Genomic DNA, 19,706 nt, shown 5'->3' with positions numbered 1-19,706 from the left:
CCTTTATATATCTCTTATATCTCTGCAGGAGAGCGTGAGTGGCAGTGATTTCTTGCAACATTCGTTCACTAGAGGAATGCTGCAGTTTGCTTGTGCTACAGTGGAGAGTGAGAAAACAATACCTTGACATACAAACAGTCAAAAAAAAAAATAAAAAATCAATGTATATTTGCTTTTTCAGCCCAAAAAGGAAACATTTCAGTCTTTCCTGCTGATAACCATATTTTGTGATCCTAATTTATCGCTTGCAGGAACATGTTCCATCTTTGAGCTGCAGAAAATGCAAGTAGGTGGTAAGAGAACATTAGGAGTGTCTTGAAATGCTAGGCGGCAAATAATTTGTGTCCCAAATTTGAGTTCAAACCAAATATGTACTGAATTTATTTATTTTTTAAAAATTTTATTTACTTTATTAATCCCAAGCTGGGAAATTACTTCTCTGCATTTAACCAACACATGCTACATGCAGTGAAACACACAGGAGCAGTGGGCTGCCATTGGCAGGCAAATTGGGGGTTAAGGTTTAAATCAATTTAACTGTAATCTTTGATGGTCACACCAGTGAAAGGTATTAAGCTGAAGAGTTAACATTATCCATCTGCTGTAAAAGCTCACTTGAACAGTTCTACATACATATAATCTCATTAAGAGAAGCCAGTAAATAAAACCTCAAACACAACAGCAAAACAAAATGAAAATCAGACTTCCACTCCTGTTTTGGATCATCTTTTTATGGTATTTCTAGAAAACATCACTAGAGGCAGATGTTTCTCTACACTTCCCACTGGGCACACCTTTTGGGCAGAAAGTGCAATGCGTCCAGTGACCAGAGTTCAAAACTGTGCAGTTACTATCGTCTCAAAATTTGCCTTTATTCAGAAATTGTCTAATAAGTGAATGAAGATCACAAGTACAGCAAAGAGACATTGACATAACATTAGAGTGATACTGTCAGTATGCTTTGGTAAAATGCTGTTATAATGAAACCAAAATAAATGATATAGAAATATTTATCTTTAAAACCATGTAGTCTGCCAAGAGAGATTTCTCTGCCACCTCTAAAAAAGGCCTGTTTCTCCAGTGGCAGTGTCACCTTGGGTTTTCATGGCTCTAACACAATAACGTACTTCTAATTTTCAACAAGACATCACAACTCAAAATGGGCTTGATTAAAAGAAAAATTACAATTTCCATCTCTACATTACTCTATATTCCTATTGCATATATTGCACAACTTATGCATATCTGCATTCATATGTTTTTCTCTATGTTTCGCCACACAAGCCATCAAATCTCTCAAGTGTCAGCTTTGCATACAACAGACTCTCACAGAGAGTCAGCAACTGTAACATTCCCTGGACTCAAACAACAATATGACGATTGATGTCACAGATTATTGATGCCTCCAACAGAATATCTTAAGGAAAATGTCTGACAATCATGGACAACATTCTGACATATACATCAATTGGCCACAACATTAAAGTCACTGACAGGTAGGTGAATGAGATTAATCATACATTTACAATGCAATGTTCTGTTCAGGGAAACCTTGGGTTCTGGCAATCACGTAAATGTTCTTTGACACACACCACCCACCTAAACATTGCACACCAAATACAACCCCTCCCCATGGCAACGGCTCTTCCCGTCAGCAGCAGCCTCCCCCATCTGGACAACGTACTCCATCACATTTTGAAAGCAGCTCGGGAATGTCAGCTCCGACCTGGAGGCCCTGCCTGACCTGTCAGGCGAAGGGACAGAGGACCTCTGGCGGTAGGTTGTGTTCACTGATGAGACAATTAACTGGAGCAACTGGTCCAATTAGCAGCTGAGCTAATGAGCTATTTAACAGACAGGTACAGTAACAAACTAGCTAACCAGCTACTAAATGAGTGCTGGAGGGGACAGTTGCTGATTCTATCTCATGTGGTGTACACTGATCAGCAACATCAAAACCACCTGCTTGATATTTTGTGGGTCTCTCTTGTGCTGCTAAAACAGCTCTGACCTGTCAGTGGAGGAGACACAGGACCTCTGGGGGTATTTTGTGGTCACTGGCTTAGTAATGGGGGATCGTTCGGGTCCTGTGCATTGAGGGTGATTCCTCCATAAGTGTACTACATATTATACTACATTAGAGCAATTCAAGTAAACCTTTCTAAAGGAGTACATAAAATATTTGCAGCTTCGAATAAATCCGAAACTGCAGCCAGAACAATTATATAGCAGCTTCTCAAGAGCGTTTTGATCACTATTCCATTGTAATTATGTCCCTGTTAGCTATTGGGGAACAGAGAACTAATAATGATTATTTTTTGTTGATTTTTTTGTCAGTTTTGTCATTCCCAGAGAGAAGAAACAGGAAAAGAATTTCATTTCTTTTGTTTCAACATTAATCATTTACTGGACGCCTCAAGGTGAACACTGGTAATCAAAAGGAAATAGCTGACATGACATTCATCTTTTGTGCACTGAATTAAAAACCTTGGAGACACAAGAAAGAAAAAAAAATGCTCAGCAAGCAGCTGTCAATGACCCAGCGAACCATTACAGTGACCTAACGATCAATGGAAGTCAGAAAATGACGTTTGGTATGAACACATAAATCATAATAGGCACTTGTCAGTTTCTTCTTGGTACCTTAGTCAAAGTCCTTGTTGGAGTCAGGAAAGAAGCCAGATTTATCTGAGATTCCGCTCTGGGTTCAATGACTCACGGTAACTTTATTACTCAACTGCATTGCTCTGTTGCATCAGTCAGTAAAGGGTTTTCACTGAAGTTCTGCCTTTCACCAGTGTCTTGCTGCACCCAGGGATGTCCTCCCTCCTTGGCAAAGCTTAAAGGCTTTTTATTTAAAAAAAAAAAAAAAAAACCTTGATGCTGCTTCAAAAGAGCAAGCCAAGGTTGGACATGGTTCTTAATATGACTTGAATCCACAACTGGCATAAGCCCAATGGGTGGTAGAGAAAGAACAGAAGATGACATGTCTCAAAAATACTCAAGAAAATACCTGAGAGCTATGCAAACCCTTAGAGGAAGTTTTGTTAATCTCATCACAGCTGCAAAAACAAGATGGGAAATTGAGCATGCTTTCCTCCCTACCATACCTAAATAAGCTCTAGAGCTAAGCTGATATGGTGCAGTACCAGTAGTAATCAAATTTATATGTGGAAGGGAGGAAATTAGAGGGAATATAAAAGTTTGTTCTGGGGATTTCAGAGTTCATAAAAAGCATATTAAGTCAGATAAGCAAATGTTCACATGGGGAGAACACTGTTAATGCAAGAAAACACTGAATGTTAAATTACTATTTGCTTGATTGATTGTTTGCTAGTCAAGTGCATGATGTGTATTTGTGAGCAGACAGTAAATGTGCATGCAAATGTTTGTAAAGTAATGGTTCGAAATGGAGCTTAATCTGCACACAAAGGCTGCACAGTCTTGTTTCAGCCAGTTTTTCAATTGTTCCTGTTCTCCTGGGTGACTGAGCACGGTACATCATTATCATTTCCCAATAAGGTGCTTAACACATTTGCACTATCTGACTAAGTCAATGGTCAAGGGACTGTCTGTAGTGCTTGCCAATCACCATCAATTTGGAGCTTGCCAGGCTGCATATATATTACTGGTTTGAGATTTAAACACGCAGCAGTCTTTCTGGAACAGCAGTACTGTCATTTGTATCAGTTTATATTGTAACATCAAATCATATTGTTTTCAACGAGGCTATTAGCAGTCACATCAGGCCACACTATGATTTGCCATGGAGAGCAAGTGATTAAAAGGAGTGGTTCTCACAGCAGCGGCAGAAAAATGGAGACATTTCTCATCCATTACTGATGAGCTTGTTTAGATTCCACAGAACATGGAGATCTGAGCTTATTAATGATTTATTCTTTCAATCTCAAATTTCAGTGAGGGCAGTGTTAGAAGTTAGCTTTTTTCCAATCATCATATAATCATCCACTAATTAACTGCTAACAAAGGAACAGAAAACCATATAGGAGAGTTCTGAGTGATCAGTTCTACTGACCCGAGTTATTAGGGCCACAAATGAATACACCTCTGAGTAAAAATAAACTTTACTTTCTCTATACTGAACACATTAAACTCTTCTCAGCCTCTCAGTCACAAAACGTATGCCGGACAGACGTTAGAGAGAACATGAGACAGTTCTTCCCGACACTTCCTCTGTGGGACTGAGCACAAAACGGAGCAGGTTTGACACAATGCTGGACTTCAGCAAAGGTGCAGGTTTTGCACTATGGGTTGAACATGGTAAGTTGATCAGCCAATTAATCCTTACTGACCTTGCAAAAAGGAAAAGAAAAATACAAGACTACTTGTGCACACAGCACTGTGTGTGTTCAGACAAAACATGAGGCAACCTTTGAGGTGGCACAATGGCACACAATGTAAATGGAAAAATCCATTTGTTTTTATCTACTGTTACTATCTCTGCTTTTCCTATGCAGGGTTGGAGTCGGGGGGTTGGAGCCTATCTCAGCTGACTTTGGGCAGGAGGCAGGATACACCCTGGACAGGTTGCCAGTTCAACACAGGGCTGACATATAAAGACAACCAAATTATTTGGAGCGTGAGAAGAAGCCAGCATACCCGGAAGGAAACCACATAGACATGAGGAGAATATACAAACTCCACACGGAAAGGCCCTTGCTGGGGTTTGAACCATATTGTTGTGAAGTGACAGAGCTAACCACTGTATCATGTGAATGGAAAAATCTGTGATTAAATGAAAATATGCTTGGGGCATAACACTAATCCATATACTTCATGAATCTGCTGGGAAAAGGGAAGAGGCTGGAGGGAAATCACAGAGATCATTCAGAAATAAACACACACACACATTCACATTCAGTCTATTGCTAACTAGCCTACAGCTGCAATTTGAATAAATGGTGTATTGGTAGGATTAGAGTTAGGTTTGTGGGGCATAAAGATGGACTGGACAGTTCAGCAGTCAAATTTGCACAAATGACATCAGGTGTAAAATCTGATTTTACTCTCTAAACACACCTTCCTACCCTATTGTTTGTTATGAGTCAAGCTGTCCTGAATACCTAATCCTGTGTGTGATAAAATGAACCATACCATAACTTTTGATCTTAATTACAACTACCCAAAATCTTTAAAATAATGCCTATCTTGACCCTGAACCCTGAACATAACCCAAGCCCAGAAATAACCCCCGTATGAATTGGTCATTTCCTCATGTGACATGTCATTTGAGGACAATTGCCACACAGTGACACATATGAAGACAGTCTGCTGAAAACATCTGAGAAAATCAGCTATTTTAGCAAGTCAGCCAAGACTGTACTTTAATAAACAAGGTAAAGTAGGCACCCACATGTGATAGCAGCTCATCTCCAGCCACTTTCCGCTAAGAAATTGCCAGTCACTGGAATAACGTATCTATCTAGTTCATGCTGTTGCCCCCTCCTACCCTGTGCCCTGTCCAGCACATTCACAGCTCAGCAGAGGAAGAGCAATCATGAGACTTCAAGGAAATCAAACCATGTTATATTTCATGCCAGGAAGCGATGTCATTCAAGCTGACCTCTGGGTCAGGGCCAGTTTGCTTCTGTGAGTGAGGGTCTGGGGACCTATTTGATGCCATCAGGGCTGGACTTGGGAGCAGATAGAGTGCTTACTGCTACTGTTGGACCAGCTGCACCTGCCAGAGGTTTCAAGTTTTATTTTCTCTTTTCATTGTTTCAGCATTTTTATTTATTTTTTGAATGTTCTTTTTTGACAGGAGGAAGAACTTTGGTGTTTTTGTCTTTCAGTTGTAATGTGACAGAGATTTAATGAGGGGGTTGGACTGCAAATGTCCTATCTGCTGAACTCAGTGTAGCTCCTTCTCACGACTGCTTAGTAAACGCATTCAGAAAGGTGAATAAACCTGCTTTCCGCTGTCTGAAACAGCAGTGCTACAAAGGCAGACTTTTAGCCACTTACTAGTTTTGAGTTTGGGGAGCTCATATGTTTCCAGCAGCAGTCCATGTTTGTAGCAACTATTTTCTGGCTTCAGCACTTTCAGTGGAATTTGGATGCCAGTCTTTTGGAAGCTACTCTGTATATGTCATAAGCAAGAAAATATTGGAGAAACTACCAAAGAAACCATCTTAAAAAAAGGCCTCACAAATATTTAAGGTGTTGAGTGTGGAAAAAAGCAATAGAAATGAATGCTGTTCCACTCAAACAGGTGCTACAAACTAACAGCAAAGTGAATGAAAATTACAATCAAGAACAGTCTGAAACCTACTGCATGCTGTACCTTGTGTAAAGGCTTTAATAAACTGGAAATAGGTATGAAAGCTACATAACTAGTTGACAATGAGCAACTGGCTTGTACAAGATGTGTGATTTCATCAAAAATTGTTGTAAACAGCAACGATCCTTTTAGATGAGGTTCTGCATCTATTCATTCAAAGGGATGAAAGATGTACTTGTGTCTGATGAGATGATCTCAGTTGAAAAAAATGCTTAATCATTTGACCTTTTCAAAACTCGTAATGGAAAGCTTAAGCAATCGAAGAACCATAGTCAATTTAATGAGCAGACTGTAATACGTTACATATATGGAGTCTGGTTCTCAACATTTAGAGACTTGACCCCCTGCCTCTCTGTGGCCACCAACCCAGTCAGGTTCCTCTGCAGGGACGGATATTATTTCACCACTGCAGATTCAGAAGCTCAGTGCCTTTCTGCTGCAGAGGAGTCATGCAGTGGTGCTGAAGGAGGCGGTTATACAAGGTACTGAATGATTACAAAGAAATACATTCAAAAAGGTGTATTATGTGTGTTTCCTCCACATAATCCACCTTATAAGAGTAAACAGCTGAAAAGAGATCAAAATGATTTCCTCTCTTGGTTGGAGTACAAAATAGCACAATTCCAATGGTTGAACTGTACTTCCAATTTTGAATCCCGGTCTGGGTCCTTCTGTGCTCAGTTTTTATGTTCTCCCTATGCCTGTGTGGGTTTTCTCCAGGTACTCCAGCTTCCTCCCACAATTCCAATGCACATTAGGTTAACTGGCTACATTGCCCCACGACCCTGACGGATAAGCAGTATAGAAAATGGATGGATGGATGGACTCTTGCCGACTTCCCTCCCCAGTTCACCACTGAGGTTGACAGTTTCCCTGGAGTGCAGTTTCACAGAAACACGTCCTTAAAGAACCTTCAACCTGATTCCACTGTAAGTAAAATGATTTCTCTCATGGCCCTAATAATTGCCTGAGATGCAGGCAGTTATTAATGCACCCAGTGTTTCCAAATGGTACCATTATTGGTGCCTCTATCACAAAGACAACCAGATTGCTTTCTGTTTTCCTCAGAGTAGCAACCAAGAACAAAGCAGGCAGTGCAGGGGAAAATCACAAGTTTATATATTCATTTAGTCGAGAATGAAGACATTAAAGCAGATATAAATGGTGCCAGCCTGCCAGCCTGACTAGATTAGCAGGCAGCCTCATTTTCCTAGATTTCTTGCCTGTAGTAGACAAACATTGGGCATTGAAACAACCTCAAATGACCTTGAGCAAAAGGAAACATATAATTATCAAACCAGCAGATAAGGGAGGTTAAACAGTGTTTCAGGATGGGCTTAATTACCTGAAATACAACTCAGTGATTTCACCTACGATGTCCCTCTGTCCCAACCTCTTCAATTTTGATAAAAAACATATAACAATAAGTGTAAAAAAAAGCTGCTGAGAGAGAAATACTGTCTCTTTTCCTCTGACAAAGACTCCTTGTACACAAACATAGACAGTACATTAAGACTGAAGGTATTCCAGCACTTAAAGGGCCCCTGTCAGCTTGACAAAGCAGTCCTAAAGTTGTTAGAAATCCTAACACATAATGATTTTGAGTTTCTCTAAATATTTGGTTGTGCAATTAGGAATAGATTGAAACTACATTGAAACTAATGTACAAGAGAAAGTCCACCAAAAAAGTTTAATTCTGAAGTAATGAAAAGCTTTTGCTGCTAATATTTGTTAACTATTATTTATGGCCACAGTAGTCTCCATTTGGTTAAAGTTACACTCAGTAATTTAAGATTAAAAAGAGTTGAGGAAAAGTCAATTTTATACATCAAAGTCACTCTTTACAGGTCTTGGGTAGTCCTATGCCCTTATCTGAGAAGTTATATCAAGCATTTTTGTTGCTCCAAAGAGCTGCGCAAATCTGATGAACTGAGTGATGTCACTTGAGTAGACATCAGCTGGATAGATGTAAGAAGTGAGATTACCAGTCCTCCTCGACTTGAGGCTAATTACACAAGGCTACATTAACAGCCTTTAACATAACACAACTGAACTTCCAGTTAATTTGTTGGCAGTCAAGTTGTGGAGCACCAGTAGGTACAAGGTTTTGGTAAGATAGAAGAATGTTTGGAATAAAAAATAAATAAATACAGCTCTGCTACCTGGTTTTGTTATTTTTAAACTGTCTGTTGGTAAGAAGGTAATTCTAAACCAGTGAAATTTTCTTTTAAACCACAGTCACTGATAATTCCACAACTACACTTTATACTAGACCCAACTCAGCCCCAGCAGAAACCCTCAGCCCTGAACAACAACAACCTGACAGGCAGTCAAGGTATTGATGGATTACACAGAAGCTGTATTGGTCTGCAGTTATTTCCTTTTGTTGTATCCTTCTCTATCTTTTTTATTTTTCTGTTTTACAGAGTTTACACTATTTACACATTAAATAATAAAATGCCTGTTATATCTGTGCCATTTTACTTTTTGCCATCATTTTTATTTCATTTCTCCATTAGCCTGAGAGCAGTGCAGCTTTGGGGAAACCTTTCCTCTTTCATTGAAACTCTAACATTATCACTGCAATCTCTAGGCATGTGGAAATCAGCTGCAGTGACTTATAGACATATTCTTAGTTTTACTGTTTTCGATTTCCATCATTTCCTGCCAGATTCTAGTGTATCATGTTTCTGTCTGTCTCAGCAGCTGTCTTCAGGGGCATTATCATTCATGTCATGGTCATGAACCGGAGCCAAGAGCTTGATTGGATCAGGAGTCACTGAACTTCCAGTTTTAATTGAATTGAAACTGCTCTCTCCCCAGGAGTTTAGCAGTGGCCCGTGGGTAGAAAATTCGAAACAGAGCATTAAGAATATGTATGAGATGGTTAGGGTGCATTAACTGGAGGCTTTATAGAGGTTAATAGGCAGTGAATATCAATACATAATTTTTTTAATTTGACATTTTGTGGTCAGAATATATGCAGCTTGATTTCAGACTGAGCAAGAAAATATAAACAAACCATTACGTTGGAATCATTACTATAATGTGAATAAATATTTTATGAAAAATCAGAAGATAAATTCAGCTCTATGCAGAGATGGAAATTGTGCCCTCTTCTGATCATACATTTTTTATCTATCTTGATTGTCAAATAATTTTCTGCTTTTTATGCCTTTTTTCCGCTGAAAAGTCTGGAAGTCTGTTGGAGTCAGAATTGAAACTTGTTTTCCAATAAGTGCTTGTGGAGAATTCTCAGAAGCTCAGTTTCTTCTGCGCCTGCTGTTGCTGCCATAAACAAAAACACAAACTCACCAGAACATGCAGAAAACAGTCTGAGAATATTTATTGGGGAGCTAATGAGCAATGAGTCTTATTTTTCTCGAATAAATTATGATTTAAAAATTAATTGTTTGGTATATTTGCACAGGCCACATGTTCACATCACGGTGATTAATTAGTGCAACAGCTCTTATCCTCCTGGAACTTCACAAACCAAAGCTTTAATACTTTTCTCAGAACACACCTCAGATGAAATATCAAAGTCCCATCTGAATCAAGCAGTTGGCAGGCCTGTGCTTCATTTCAGCTTGGAAGTGGAATTCTGCTGCTCCACTGTTTAATAGAAAGCCCCAAATGAGCCTTCATATTCATAGACATATGATCAAAATTTCTTTTGAGAACAAAGAAAGCATTAATCAAAAGCCATCAATGGCAGGAGACTTAGTTGAAGCCTTCATACAGAATTGGAAATATTAATGGGACATTTGAGAATTTGGATTCACAATGAGACTAAAAAAGACAAAAATGATTTTTGACCTCTGTAACAAGTTGTCTGTGTCATAGATAACAGATAACACAACAGCAGTTGGCTGCAACAATGTTGCACAGAGCTGCAATTGTTGCCAGAGTTGCCAATAAAAAACAAGAAGGAGAAGAAATGTGCATTTAGGATTGTGGATACTTTCGAATTGCTGAGGATACACACAAGCATTTTGAAAAATCTCTGTGCAAAGGATTCAGTTCTTTGTAGAGTTTAAAGGTTCCTGGACACTGGAACAGCCTTTCAATGAAATTCAACGATGGACCACAAACGGGAAACAACAAACATGTCTCCTGTTGAGGTACAGTAGCTTTCTTGTTTTATCTTTATGATAAAGCCACTGAAATGATTCTGTGACATGTAAAATGTAGCAATAAGTTTAAAGTTAGCAGATTGCTAATCACCTATAATGTTCATCTTAATTTTGCTAACATTAGGTAATATAAGCCTCCATAGACTCCATTTAAAACAAATGAGATCTCCTTTTGGTCTTAATCAATATTCTGCTGCATTCATCTGCTCAAATCTGGGCAACACAAGAAGCAGTTACTAAAATTCAGAAACAACACATCACATTAGTCAAGCCTCTCAAAAGCACACCTCAGTTTCCTGTCAGAATGATATTTCTAATGTGATATAAGACAGACAGTTCAAGGGTTCACTCCATGCAACTGCCAAGGTTACTGTAGAGCCATCAAGTGTCAAGCCGAAGTGTCCTTGAGAGAAATAGTTAACCCTCCATCTGCTCTCTCAGTGAAAGACCTTTTGATCATCAGATACTAGACATGGCTAAACTGTAATTCACACCTGTTCAAGTACAATGTTTATGTCATCTACTCCTTAATAGATTGAACTATACTCACTGCAGGTGTTACGAATCTTGAATTATTGACATATCATCAATTTAAAATCACTGGCAAAAGAGGCAACAAAGTACTTCAAAGTTGCAATTTAGACATGTCAGTTGTTTAAACGTGAATGAAAGCTAAAGGTAACAGGTTACAGCTGAGAGAAGTTTGAAATTCACTGTCAAGAAACCATGTATGTGTTTGTGTTTACCGATCTGGTCAGTCTGGGATGATTTTATGACTAAGGAAGCCAAATGAGACAAAAGCCCAGGTTTCTCTGGACAAGTGGTTACATATTTGTTGCCAGCAGTTTGCTTTTCATGCGTTAGTTGTGCTGCCAGAGACAATAAGCAATACCAAAATTTGATTTAGGAAATTATAAGTGCCTCACAGCGTGCTTTCCTCTTGCAATTCGCAAGCTACATCCTGCAATATATCTCACTTTGGTGAACTCATTATTGTAACTGTCCTTTAAGTGAAGGCTCACATGCACCATAACTAAAGCCAAAATATTCTCACTCCCAACTCAGCAGCTTGGTTCTGTCATCTTGAATTGGTGATGTCATCTGTCTTTGTAGTAGTGATTGGTTGATGAACTTTAATAACATCAAATTATTAAAACCAAGGCTATGTGAAAAATGGACTCTTGAACAAATTTGAGCAAAAGAAATACCAAAATTAACACAAACACTTTCATATTTCAAAACATAGAAGACGAGGGAGTTATGACCCATCTTGGGGGCAATCAGGATGTTTTGGCTTCATTTCTGGGAAGCTCTCATGTTGTAAGACCTAGAAGAAGAGCACCGACTCGTGTAAAGCAACTGAAGCAGAGTAGGTGATGGTGAGAAATAAGAGATGGGCAGTGATTGGTTGGTGAAATTTGGACCTGAAGTACATGAGTATCCAGTTAGTCACAAATCCAAAGAGCACAAAAAAGCAAATACTAACACAACAAGGAAGCCTTAACATAATATCACATGGGTGGATAAAACAACATGGAAAGAAGTGGCTTGAAAACCAGGTTTTCCATAGAGCAGGCTGATGAACTGATGAGAAACAGGTGAGTTGGCTGATGCAATCAGGAATAGCAGAGTGGACCAGGTGAGGTGCAGGGATTCCCACGTCCAGAGACACACAAACGTCCAAACACAAGGAGGGAAAAACTGGAAAAACTGGAGTCTACATCTAGATCATGACACAGTGTGCTTGACTACTACGACTCTTTAATTTAACTCAATTTAATTCAGTTCAATTTCATTAAAACGTGCCAATTCATAAAGTTATCTCAAGACACTTTACAGGTGTGTAAACAACACATTCAAAAAAAGAAGAGAAACAGGTCCCAGGGCAAAACCCCACACTGAGTAAGCATTTGGTGAGAAAAAACTTCCTTTTAACAGACAGAAACAAAGCAGAGCAGGAGCAACAGGATCCAGGCAGAGCCATGGAGAGGGTTCTGGACCCAGCAGCACTATCAGTGCAATAGGCAGGGCCATAGAGGGCTCAGGATCCAACAGTGGTACCAGGCCTCAGGATGGCAGGGTAGGAGATTCTGGATCCAGCAACATGCTCCGGAAGTGCTGAGAAAACATGGAGCACAAGAGCTCTGGGGGAGAGGGTGACTTAGTGTACCGGTGATAGGACTTGATGAGTGAGTCCCCTTGCGCTTAAAGCTCTGTGTCTAAGGATCTCCCCCAGCAATCTAAACCTATAGCAGCATAACTAGGGGTTGGTCCAGGCAGAGCCTGAACAGTCCTAGCTATAGGCTTTGTCAAAAAGGAGGCTTTTAAGTCTACTCTTAAACATTGAGAGGGTGTCTGCCGCCCAAACTGAGGCAGGTAATTGTTTCCACAGAAGAGGAGCTTGATAACTGAAAGCCCTGGAATCATATCTACATTTGGAGATTCATGGTATTACCTGTAAGTCTGAATCTAAGGAACACAGCACTCTAGAGGGGTGATATGGTTCAATGAGATCAGTGATATACGATGGTGCCTGACAATGCACGACTTTGTAGGTTAGGAGGAGGATCTTAAATTCTACTCTAAATTTTACTGGAAGCCAATGTAGAGAGGCCAGCACAGGTGAAATGTGGTCACACCTCTTAGTCTTAGTCAGAACATGAGCTGTGGAATTTTGAATGAGCTACAGAGTCCTTAGGGACTTTTTAGGGCATCCTGACAAAAGAGAGTTACAGTAATCCAGCCTAGAGGTATCAAAAGCGTGAATGAGCTTCTCAGCAGCATCTAAGGAAAGGACATGCCTGATTTTTGCAATGTTACAAAGGTGGAAGTACGTAGTCCTCGAGATTTTTTATTTTGTGCATGTTGAAAGACAAGTCCTGATCAAAGCTAACACCCAGGTTCTTTACAATGGTGGGCAGGAGCTAGTCTGTTATGAAAGGCTATATCTTTATCTAAAGATTGTCTAAGATGTTTTGGACCAACTAGTAAAACCTCAGTTTTGTCTGAGTTAAATAGAAGAAAGTTGTGGGTCATCCAGGACTTAACATGTGCAACACAGGATTGCAGTTCAGCATAACAGTGAAAATTTATAGAGTGCTTTCTGATCACATTGCCTAGTGGGAGCATATAGATTGTGAATAGGATCGGGCCAAGCACAGAACCTTGTGGAACACCATGGCTGACCTTATTGAACATGGACAAGTTGTGATTTACATGTACAAAGTGTCTGATAGATGCAGTTCCATTTATACCAATTTGATTTTCTAGTCTCTGTAAAAGAATCTGGTGGTCAACAGTGTCAAATGCAGCACTGAGATCCAGAAGGACAAGCACGAACCAGCTTAGGGCAGTTTCATTTATACCAATTTGATTTTCTAGTCTCTGTAAAAGAATCTGGTGGTCAACAGTATCAAACGCAGCACTGAGATCCAGAAGGACAAGCACTGAAATGCAGCCCTGGTCAGAGGCCATTAACAGGTCGTTGGTGACTTTTACCAGGGTGGTCTCTGTGATGTGATGTTCCCTAAAACCCGAATGAAAGACTTCAAATAGGCTGTTACTATGGAGATACAGCTGACTGGCGATGACTTTCTCTAAAATTTTTGAAATGAAGACCAGGTTGGAGATGGCTCTATAGTTTGCTAAAACCCGTGGATCAAGATTGGACATTTTTAGCAAGGGTTTACTTGAACGGTGTCTCAGATAGACCTTGTTTCCAACACATAAAGTGTTATAGCAATAACTGCTTCTTGTAGCATATACAAAGGCTAAGGGACTTGACAGGCAGATGGATGGCTTTTGTGGTGTAGTCAAATTTAATCTACAGTGGGGGCTTTACAACTTCTATTGCTGGATGGACACACCATGCATTCTGGCAAGAGCCCTGGCTAGATTTTTCTGAGCACAGAAGATGATAGCTGTACCCACACTGGAGGAGGTTGTTTCTGTTTTGCTTAAAAATGTTTTTGTTTCATGGAACCTCTTCAAGAAAAGGCTATGCAACCAACTCAGAGTATATTGCATTTTATCTCTCCATTCATACGCCCGATCATGTAAGGCGTTATAGGTACTGACAATATAACTGGCAGCTCAGTTGGGTGCAATACTAGTCAGCGGGAGCTACTGACAGCGTTCTTAGCTCTTTCCTGGTCTTTGTGATAGAGGTCATATGGCTCAAGTCTCATCTGTTTTGGCAGCACCTGGAGATGGATCGACATCTTCCCTGCATGTTTTGTTTCTGTATGCTTGCAATAAACCTTCTGTTTGTTTTATTATGTCTATCTACCTTGCACATATGACATCTATTCTGTTTCTCTCCCCTGTAAGAAAGATTTTTTCTGGTACCCATATTTAAAAGTTATTATACGTTTCAATTGCCTTTTTCCTTATCCAAAATGGTGGCCCATAGATAGAGGAAGCCTTACAGATTGTAAAGCCATTTAACACAAATTTGTTATTTTGGATGATGTATATTAAACTGAATTGCTCAAAGTAATGAACAGCCTTATGAAAAATAAAAATATAGCAAATATATCATTAAAATCCTATGTCCAGTTTCAGCAAACAGAATTCAGTCAAAGTTTTGGATAAATATATGGAAAGAAAATAAGTGTGCTTTAGAGAAGGTGTCTACTGTACTTTCTTTTTTTTTCCCTTTGCTGCTGAAAATAGCAAACCCAGCCTGAGCTTTTCAAAAGATTAAGGCTTTCAGAGTGAAACAAACCTCCCTCACATGTGAAGAGCAATTTCAGGTAACAGGTAAATGGCTCTATTCAAAACCCTCTTGAATTATAGCAAAATAAAAAATAAATAAACTGAATGTAACAGCTTTGATGTGGTTTGCTCTGAGAGCAGCACATTCTTCTTTGTCATCAAGCTCCGCAGATTTAATACTGTCGCTCCTGATAAACTATTCATCTGTACTGTATGGTGAATGGCCATTTAAATCGTCAGGGGAAGTGAATTGCCCTGCCATTCCCCCTCACCTAGGCAATCAGACCCAAATTGAAAATATCCAGCCACCAATTTCAGTGCGAGTTTCAATATTCCCTGCCTGCCAGTGTGATGTCACATTTTCTGCGAAGCCTGCTGGCTGTGAAGGTGGAGACAATAAGTGGCTTATGAATGAGATTTGAATTTCATGGCCCAATATCATTTAGAGTCAGTAATTGGGCAATATGTATTCTGTACCCTGAAGAGCCACTTCCCCTCCTTCTGATTTGAGTGGGGGAGCAGTTGGGTCACAGGAATGGTATCAAATATTGGAGCCATACATGTGTTCCCATCAACTATCATACTGCCGTTTCTTTGCAGATGCCAGGTTCTATTCTATCAGCTATATTTTGGAAAATGAATGAGAGAGACTGAACAATGTCCCAGAGGATTTAGGGGTAGGCTTGCAGCTTGACATTCCCTGCAGGCCTGCGCAGCTCAGGCTCACAGTATGATTTTCCTTCAGTTGCTAATGGAAACAGGTAATAGAGTAATAGCAGGGGCCTGCTGAGGTGGGTCAGTTTTTGGATGTGCTACTGATTTAATGAGATTCTCTATTAGCTCAGCAGATTCAGCTAAAGGTCTGGTTCTTCTGAATTACAGGGCACCCTTTTCACTTCATCTCCAGTTTGTTTTGCAAAACAATAAACAAATAAATAAGTCAAGTCAAATGACAATAAGACTAAAGAAATGTTTAGGGCTAACAAAGTATACCCAGAATTTGCCCATATTGACTGATTATGCACTTTATCATTCACATAATCGTTTGCCTTTAGTCACATTTACGTTTTTCCTCAGTGCTTTCCAACACCCCTAACCTGTCCGTGGTTTCTGTCTGAATTTCCTATGCAGTTGGGTGGCTAGATTTTAGTAAACATTATTCAGGAGTATAACTACAGTTTATCATCCTCATGAAAGAATGGCTACCCCATGCAACAATGTTGCTCATTCCTATCACATTTTGACTGTATGTAAACATTACTTTCTGGTAGGATCAATTTCGGTCTTTTCACGGAAATTGTTTATGATAAAAACAAATGTCACCAGCCTTATTCTTTAAGGGCGAAAAGATTTTCTTGTACTTTGAGCGAAGCATCCCTTTATTTCATTGTTTAACCACCTCAGATAAAGAGGATGGGAACATTTCCTGACGTCTTGGCAGGGCTGTCAAGTTTTCCACCGTGAGGGATTACTGAAATAAGGGATGAGGATGTTGCTATGATGTCGTGGATATTGCTTCCTGCCGCTGCTTAGAGCAGCCTCGTCCGTCACATTTTGTGATTACCTCTGTGCTGCACCCAGTCATAATTAAGGTGACGACAGACTCACTGAAGCCCAACTAGGCTGTTGTATTGTGGCAGAGATGTGATGAAGAAAAGTTGATCAGAAGTTGCAGGGAGCACATTTTCAAAAGGATGCTAAAAAGCATGAGGCAAACAAGATGTTTAGCGAGATAGAGAACATATGTCCTCAGGTTATCCGAGGCCATTATTCACCACACTCCACCAAAGAAAGGCAATTTGATGAGGAGAAAGGTGCGAGCAGCCGGTTTGGATGTGACCACTGTGTCTCCAGGGGGAATTTCTATTCCTTTTTTCACCACCAACTGGTTAATCTTCTTCCTCCCCATCACCTGATAGAGTTCATACTTAATAAAACTGGATACAGGAGAAGCTGAAGTATATCAAGAGGAAAGCAATGCTCGAATAAAGACTACTGTCAGGCTAGTGTGACTCAAGGATACAAGCTCGAGTCGACACTAGGACTTTTATTTCTTTTTTGGTACGTGATAACCAGATTTCTGTTGTTCTGTTTAGCAAATAAATACACACACAATAATTGTGGCTTCTTGGTATAATTACTGTTAGCAAATGAGAACAAGGTTTGGAGTACCATAGCTGCATCTGATGCCTACAGCTTAAGTACAGCTAGTGTTTCTCAGAATTGCCTCCTTTTGTTGGCGTCTGTCTGTGGGTGTTTGTTTTCTGTTTGGCTTTACTGAAGAGGATAAACATGCTGAAAGTGACTTTTCCATGAGCTCTTCACTTGTTTGAACATCTGCCATTATGAGACAGCTTTAGCTCTGTTTGCACTGAACGACTAGTCAAAAATACAAACAGTTCGACGACTCTTCCTGTTGTGTGGTGTAAATCAAACTTTACGGAGTGTTAAGTAACATGGTAGACTTCCTTTTAAAATCTGATTCAAAAAGAAGCACATGTAGGCGCCAGGATCAGCTCCTACTCAGTCATGGTCTAGTTGGATTTCAGGGTCTCGGAGTTAGTGTGGTAATCATTTAAAGAATTCTGCAGATTTTTTGAGGCATTTTTTCACTGTTGAAGCCAAATCTATCTCTGATTTGCACTGTGATCATTCAACTGAGCCTTGTTAAAGCATGGTTCTTGTTTTTCCTTTTAAGATGGTTATTCATGTTGCAGTGTCTACACATGATAAGCTGGAGTGGATACCCTCAGAAATAATCAGAAACTACAAGCAGAGGCAGAAAACAAAGTGTGGAAAACAGCCGCTTAAAACCACCCTCTATATATAAACTGGGAAGAGCTAATGAGTGATGAGGTGCAGCTGGGCAGGCAGGTGAACAGAATCATGAGGGGAGTAAGCTCAAAGAGTTGAAAAAATGGGAAAGAATCAGACAATAAACTGAGGTCTTATTTTCTGCCAAATGAATATATCATAACGTTCAGGAAAAAAAAAATATGTGCAAGTATGGGCATGTATCAATTCTATGTGCACACTGTAGAGGGCAAAGTCAAAGATTTTGCTTGCTTGACGTATACTAAATACAAAATCTAACAGAATCTAACAGAATTTAAAAAACACTAAAGTAAACTGCTGTTTGTCTGGTGTTGTTAGCATTGGTTTCTTTACTTCTATTTTTGTGCTAGGAGCACCATATCAAGCTGCTTAATCATGGTGGCAGTTTTTTCCACTCCTCAAGGTCACACAAGTAAAATTCAAGACACGTGGAGCATTGTTTAATTGAGGTTATAAGCATCATGTAAAACCTTTCATGTGTTTGGTGCCAATCGGCCAATTAAGTGGAGGTACACTTGTTTCAAATCTCTTAGTTTCCAGATTTTAACCAGTAGAAACACACACAGAAAAGCTAAAAGATGTAGGTTTTCAAAATGTTTCTCCTTTGCCACAACCTCACATTTAGCTATTGGACACCCACTACATCAAGTGGTGAGCATTCATTACATCCTCCTCTCTAAACGTTTTTTTTTTTTTTATTTTCTTCTATTTTTTTTTCTCTCTGTGAATCAGTACAGCAGCCACTGCAGCTTACTGCTTTTCTCAGTGTACAGCGGAGTAAACATGCTGTATCACAGAAACTGTGTGTGTGTGTGTCTCTCAAATAAGCAGCTTGTTGACAACTTAGTCTAAATAATTTCTGAACAGGAAAAGCACCAAACAATCTGGAGCTGGTGCTAAAGAGGTGTGACATAAACAGTAGCCACAGTATATGTATATCCAAACAGAGGGAAAATAGATGTAGGCAACAAAACATGAAATCAGTTTTTCATGTAGACATGACATGAGTTATAGATGACCAAATAATACATCATGCGGAAGTGTGGACATGCCTAACCTTTATTGTGCTGCCAGAAGGTTTCCTGACCAGGACATGTGCTGCATGATAATCTCTTCTCATTGGACTTTGCTGCACTGTCAAGCGCTCCCCATCCCTCTTTTGGTCGCTGACTGCCACTGTGTGGTCATAAATATTTAACACATTTTCTGCTGCAGTTAGATTTAAACTCTTTCACTTCACAAGCCTGAAGAAATTTGCTTCCTACATCCCACTTCTCCTCAGCAGTGAGGGTGATAGCATACAGTATACTTTTAAAGATAAATTGGAATAATTGGACGTTTGGTCTTGTTCCTTCCAGAAGCAAAATAACAGGTTACTTTATCCCTGGGAAACCCTAATCTTTTCTCATGAGCAAATAATTAAATCTGCCTCTGTGAAACAATTCTGTTTCACCTGCACTCCAGCCTGAATCATCCATCATCATTATGAGAAAAAAATGAAAACCCCTTTAACTCTGTTTGATAAAAGTAGCTGCTGGCAATGCATTACCTTATATTTCAGAGCTCATTTTGTTGTTTGATGGCATCTTTTGCTCTGTTACCCTGTAAGGCATGTCACACTGTGACAGTTTGACTCGCAGGGTATAAGGTTTTGACATTTAAAGTGGAGCTAAAGTGATGTTTTTTCTCTTTAAAAAAATAAAAACATCAACAGCTTA

The sequence above is a fragment of the Scatophagus argus genome, chromosome 4 (genome assembly GCF_020382885.2).
Source record: "Scatophagus argus isolate fScaArg1 chromosome 4, fScaArg1.pri, whole genome shotgun sequence".
NCBI lineage: Eukaryota > Metazoa > Chordata > Actinopteri > Scatophagidae > Scatophagus > Scatophagus argus.
The sequence above is the reverse complement of the archived record's forward strand: the minus strand, read 5'-3'. Positions refer to the sequence as shown.